Source organism: Rhinoderma darwinii, assembly GCF_050947455.1.
Source record: "Rhinoderma darwinii isolate aRhiDar2 chromosome 5 unlocalized genomic scaffold, aRhiDar2.hap1 SUPER_5_unloc_45, whole genome shotgun sequence".
In the NCBI taxonomy this organism is placed as follows: Eukaryota; Metazoa; Chordata; class Amphibia; order Anura; family Rhinodermatidae; genus Rhinoderma; species Rhinoderma darwinii.
The window spans coordinates 786105-792233 of NW_027461804.1; the positions used below are offsets into that span (position 1 = coordinate 786105).

Below are 6129 nucleotides of genomic sequence, written 5' to 3' on the forward strand. Positions count from 1 at the left end.
TTCATGTGTTGTGTTATGCTGCCATCTACAGGTTCAGAAATGTTATGACATTGTGTTTCAGCCTATGCGGAGTGGTTTTTCTATAATGTAACAGAAGCTGGGAGGAGTTAATTAGGGAGTGGTTAGAGTGAGTCAGGGCAGTGGTGAGCTAGGAGTGGATGCAGCAGGAAGCACAGTGAAGGTGCTCCTGAGTTCAGCCATTTTCGGATTACAGAGAAAGACAGGCCTAAAGAGATTTATTGGAATAACAGCTCAAGGAGCCAGAAGAGTCCAGAAAGAGAGACTGTGAGTAGAGAGATAATAGCACTCCTGCATTTAGCATTGGGCTACACTGATTGAGCTGAATTTGGATGACATATTTGTATTGTACAAGCTCCATCTTGAAAAGTAAAAGTGTGCTGCAAGCTCTCCTGATTAACTGCCACCACCGTCTCCTGTCTTCTATTTGCACTCTACACCAAGGGCACCCCAAATAACACCAGACAGGAGTCAGCCACCAAGGGAGTGCCCCGGGGGAAACAACAGTCATCATCATCATCTTGTGCAACCCCCTCATCACTGTGTGTGTGTCCCTGGGAGGTGGGAAGGCCTGCAAGGCAAAATACCACCGTGACACAAGACAGAGAGCCCAGTATCCACCATTTTGGGTTCCTGCATTCCCCGCCACCCACGGGCCACCACAGATGGATGTGATGGAATGTACTGTCGTCCCTACATTTCAAGAAGAAGTAAGAATTGCAGTTGCAACAAAGCCTTGCTTGCCTACAAAGAGAGCAGCAATTTGGATTTGTTACTATGTTACCTAGAAGAATAACAAACTGTGCAAGGATGGAGGTTGTAGGAGCAAGGAGAAGTTGTCTGTAAAGTTGGTGGATGCCTATTTTCCATTTTGCAGTCCCTTGTCTCCCTCTTGTGGCCTCCTGGAGGCAACTAGCTGTGCAAAAAAAAGACAGCCTGGCGGCCGGCTGTTGCAGTGTTGCCCTCTCAGGCAACACTGAGTGACTGACTGAGCCTCACCGTCTTATATAAAGTTCAGACGGAACTTTGCACGTGTCATAGTGGAGCCCTCAGGATTCCAGAGCCAGCTTTCTGACATCATAATGGGGCCTCAGAGATAAAAGCCTGGGCCCAGGCAGTGTTGGTCAGTGCTGCTCAGCAGGCAGCACTGGACTGGACTGGATTACAGCTGATACAAGGTGTGAAGGAACAAGGGGTGGCTGTGGGCATGCACTTGCTGCCGCTGCCAGTGTTTATCTGCATGGCAGCAGGGCATTTGGGCGTTGCCAGGAAGGCGTTTTTATGTAGATTCCTCCTCTTTCAGCACTGCATTGTGGTGCAAGCAAAAGAAGCAAATCCTGTCTGGCTTCCTCTCCGGCCTTTATTCACCTCCCGTGTAGCTGTGAGTGTGTGAGCCTGCAGGGCCCCATGGAATTGCCTAGAAGTAGGCTGAATCGCTGCAAGGGCTGAACAGCAGTATCGGGCAGGCTCGGGCAACGCGCGGCCCGTTCGGGTTATCGCTTCTCGGCCTTTTGGCTAAGATCAAGTGTAGTATCTGTTCTTATCAGTTTAATATCTGATACGTCCCCTATCTGGGGACCATATATTAAATGGATTTTTAGAACAGGGAGATGGAAATAGAGCTTGCTCTGTCCACTCCACGCATTGACCTGGTATTGCAGTATTTCCAGGACCGGTGCACCCTTTCCTTATGTGTTGACTAAAAGCAGATTCCAAAAGTGTTTTTTGTCTTTGCTATTGTTTCTGTCTTTCTGAAGGGATCTCCCCTTTTAATCCCATTATTTCAACACCTGTTGGACAATGCATGAGTGATAATGAGCTCATTGATTAAATGCAATTAATGAATAGATTGCCACCTCTTGTTGTGTGTCGTCTGTGTTTCTGTGTTTCCGGCATTTCACATTGGAACACCTCATTCACCTTCCTTGTCTTCTCTCCGCCCTCCCTTTTAGGTAAGTTAAAGAGCTGCACCTGAGCCAGCCACTGATTGATTGATTGATTGATTGATTGATTGATTGATTGATGCAGCACAACAGTCAAATAGTGGAGTGGAGTAGGGGAACAGCAAACAGCCAATAAAGCAGCCCGCCCGCTCGCCTGCCCGCCACAATGGACCTACCTGTGTACACTAGATGGATGTGATGGAATGTACTGTCGTCCCTACATTTCAAGAAGAAGTAAGAATTGCAGTTGCAACAAAGCCTTGCTTGCCTACAAAGATAGCAGCAATTTGGATTTGTTACTATGTTACCTAGAAGAATAACAAACTGTGCAAGGATGGAGGTTGTAGGAGCAAGGAGAAGTTGTCTGTAAAGTTGGTGGATGCCTATTTTCCATTTTGCAGTCCCTTGTCTCCCTCTTGTGGCCTCCTGGAGGCAACTAGCTGTGCAAAAAAAAGACAGCCTGGCGGCCGGCTGTTGCAGTGTTGCCCTCTCAGGCAACACTGAGTGACTGACTGAGCCTCACCGTCTTATATAAAGTTCAGACGGAACTTTGCACGTGTCATAGTGGAGCCCTCAGGATTCCAGAGCCAGCTTTCTGACATCATAATGGGGCCTCAGAGATAAAAGCCTGGGCCCAGGCAGTGTTGGTCAGTGCTGCTCAGCAGGCAGCACTGGACTGGACTGGATTACAGCTGATACAAGGTGTGAAGGAACAAGGGGTGGCTGTGGGCATGCACTTGCTGCCGCTGCCAGTGTTTATCTGCATGGCAGCAGGGCATTTGGGCGTTGCCAGGAAGGCGTTTTTATGTAGATTCCTCCTCTTTCAGCACTGCATTGTGGTGCAAGCAAAAGAAGCAAGTCCTGTCTGGCTTCCTCTCCGGCCTTTATTCACCTCCCGTGTAGCTGTGAGTGTGTGAGCCTGCAGGGCCCCATGGAATTGCCTAGAAGTAGGCTGAATCGCTGCAAGGGCTGAACAGCAGTATCGGGCAGGCTCGGGCAACGCGCGGCCCGTTCGGGTTATCGCTTCTCGGCCTTTTGGCTAAGATCAAGTGTAGTATCTGTTCTTATCAGTTTAATATCTGATACGTCCCCTATCTGGGGACCATATATTAAATGGATTTTTAGAACAGGGAGATGGAAATAGAGCTTGCTCTGTCCACTCCACGCATTGACCTGGTATTGCAGTATTTCCAGGACCGGTGCACCCTTTCCTTATGTGTTGACTAAAAGCAGATTCCAAAAGTGTTTTTTGTCTTTGCTATTGTTTCTGTCTTTCTGAAGGGATCTCCCCTTTTAATCCCATTATTTCAACACCTGTTGGACAATGCATGAGTGATAATGAGCTCATTGATTAAATGCAATTAATGAATAGATTGCCACCTCTTGTTGTGTGTCGTCTGTGTTTCTGTGTTTCCGGCATTTCACATTGGAACACCTCATTCACCTTCCTTGTCTTCTCTCCGCCCTCCCTTTTAGGTAAGTTAAAGAGCTGCACCTGAGCCAGCCACTGATTGATTGATTGATTGATTGATTGATTGATTGATTGATTGATGCAGCACAACAGTCAAATAGTGGAGTGGAGTAGGGGAACAGCAAACAGCCAATAAAGCAGCCCGCCCGCTCGCCTGCCCGCCACAATGGACCTACCTGTGTACACTAGATGGATGTGATGGAATGTACTGTCGTCCCTACATTTCAAGAAGAAGTAAGAATTGCAGTTGCAACAAAGCCTTGCTTGCCTACAAAGAGAGCAGCAATTTGGATTTGTTACTATGTTACCTAGAAGAATAACAAACTGTGCAAGGATGGAGGTTGTAGGAGCAAGGAGAAGTTGTCTGTAAAGTTGGTGGATGCCTATTTTCCATTTTGCAGTCCCTTGTCTCCCTCTTGTGGCCTCCTGGAGGCAACTAGCTGTGCAAAAAAAAGACAGCCTGGCGGCCGGCTGTTGCAGTGTTGCCCTCTCAGGCAACACTGAGTGACTGACTGAGCCTCACCGTCTTATATAAAGTTCAGACGGAACTTTGCACGTGTCATAGTGGAGCCCTCAGGATTCCAGAGCCAGCTTTCTGACATCATAATGGGGCCTCAGAGATAAAAGCCTGGGCCCAGGCAGTGTTGGTCAGTGCTGCTCAGCAGGCAGCACTGGACTGGACTGGATTACAGCTGATACAAGGTGTGAAGGAACAAGGGGTGGCTGTGGGCATGCACTTGCTGCCGCTGCCAGTGTTTATCTGCATGGCAGCAGGGCATTTGGGCGTTGCCAGGAAGGCGTTTTTATGTAGATTCCTCCTCTTTCAGCACTGCATTGTGGTGCAAGCAAAAGAAGCAAATCCTGTCTGGCTTCCTCTCCGGCCTTTATTCACCTCCCGTGTAGCTGTGAGTGTGTGAGCCTGCAGGGCCCCATGGAATTGCCTAGAAGTAGGCTGAATCGCTGCAAGGGCTGAACAGCAGTATCGGGCAGGCTCGGGCAACGCGCGGCCCGTTCGGGTTATCGCTTCTCGGCCTTTTGGCTAAGATCAAGTGTAGTACCTGTTCTTATCAGTTTAATATCTGATACGTCCCCTATCTGGGGACCATATATTAAATGGATTTTTAGAACAGGGAGATGGAAATAGAGCTTGCTCTGTCCACTCCACGCATTGACCTGGTATTGCAGTATTTCCAGGACCGGTGCACCCTTTCCTTATGTGTTGACTAAAAGCAGATTCCAAAAGTGTTTTTTGTCTTTGCTATTGTTTCTGTCTTTCTGAAGGGATCTCCCCTTTTAATCCCATTATTTCAACACCTGTTGGACAATGCATGAGTGATAATGAGCTCATTGATTAAATGCAATTAATGAATAGATTGCCACCTCTTGTTGTGTGTCGTCTGTGTTTCTGTGTTTCCGGCATTTCACATTGGAACACCTCATTCACCTTCCTTGTCTTCTCTCCGCCCTCCCTTTTAGGTAAGTTAAAGAGCTGCACCTGAGCCAGCCACTGATTGATTGATTGATTGATTGATTGATTGATTGATTGATTGATTGATTGATTGATTGATGCAGCACAACAGTCAAATAGTGGAGTGGAGTAGGGGAACAGCAAACAGCCAATAAAGCAGCCCGCCCGCTCGCCTGCCCGCCACAATGGACCTACCTGTGTACACTAGATGGATGTGATGGAATGTACTGTCGTCCCTACATTTCAAGAAGAAGTAAGAATTGCAGTTGCAACAAAGCCTTGCTTGCCTACAAAGAGAGCAGCAATTTGGATTTGTTACTATGTTACCTAGAAGAATAACAAACTGTGCAAGGATGGAGGTTGTAGGAGCAAGGAGAAGTTGTCTGTAAAGTTGGTGGATGCCTATTTTCCATTTTGCAGTCCCTTGTCTCCCTCTTGTGGCCTCCTGGAGGCAACTAGCTGTGCAAAAAAAAGACAGCCTGGCGGCCGGCTGTTGCAGTGTTGCCCTCTCAGGCAACACTGAGTGACTGACTGAGCCTCACCGTCTTATATAAAGTTCAGACGGAACTTTGCACGTGTCATAGTGGAGCCCTCAGGATTCCAGAGCCAGCTTTCTGACATCATAATGGGGCCTCAGAGATAAAAGCCTGGGCCCAGGCAGTGTTGGTCAGTGCTGCTCAGCAGGCAGCACTGGACTGGACTGGATTACAGCTGATACAAGGTGTGAAGGAACAAGGGGTGGCTGTGGGCATGCACTTGCTGCCGCTGCCAGTGTTTATCTGCATGGCAGCAGGGCATTTGGGCGTTGCCAGGAAGGCGTTTTTATGTAGATTCCTCCTCTTTCAGCACTGCATTGTGGTGCAAGCAAAAGAAGCAAATCCTGTCTGGCTTCCTCTCCGGCCTTTATTCACCTCCCGTGTAGCTGTGAGTGTGTGAGCCTGCAGGGCCCCATGGAATTGCCTAGAAGTAGGCTGAATCGCTGCAAGGGCTGAACAGCAGTATCGGGCAGGCTCGGGCAACGCGCGGCCCGTTCGGGTTATCGCTTCTCGGCCTTTTGGCTAAGATCAAGTGTAGTATCTGTTCTTATCAGTTTAATATCTGATACGTCCCCTATCTGGGGACCATATATTAAATGGATTTTTAGAACAGGGAGATGGAAATAGAGCTTGCTCTGTCCACTCCACGCATTGACCTGGTATTGCAGTATTTCCAGGACCGGTGCACCCTTT

At 48.3% G+C, this 6129-nt stretch overlaps 4 non-coding genes across 4 annotated transcripts; all 4 read left to right on the top strand.

Annotated features, from left to right (window-relative positions):
• The first annotated feature begins 1513 nt into the window (after positions 1-1513).
• On the top strand, positions 1514-1704 carry LOC142694323 (U2 spliceosomal RNA). Its single transcript, XR_012862574.1, has one exon. It is a non-coding gene; the product is annotated as a U2 spliceosomal RNA (small nuclear RNA).
• A 1276-nt stretch (positions 1705-2980) lies between these two features.
• Positions 2981-3171, top strand: LOC142694325 (U2 spliceosomal RNA). Its single transcript, XR_012862576.1, has one exon. It is a non-coding gene; the product is annotated as a U2 spliceosomal RNA (small nuclear RNA).
• Positions 3172-4451: 1280 nt separating this feature from the next.
• Positions 4452-4642, top strand: LOC142693811 (U2 spliceosomal RNA). Its single transcript, XR_012862113.1, has one exon. It is a non-coding gene; the product is annotated as a U2 spliceosomal RNA (small nuclear RNA).
• Positions 4643-5938: 1296 nt separating this feature from the next.
• LOC142694326 (U2 spliceosomal RNA) lies at positions 5939-6129 on the top strand. Its single transcript, XR_012862577.1, has one exon. It is a non-coding gene; the product is annotated as a U2 spliceosomal RNA (small nuclear RNA).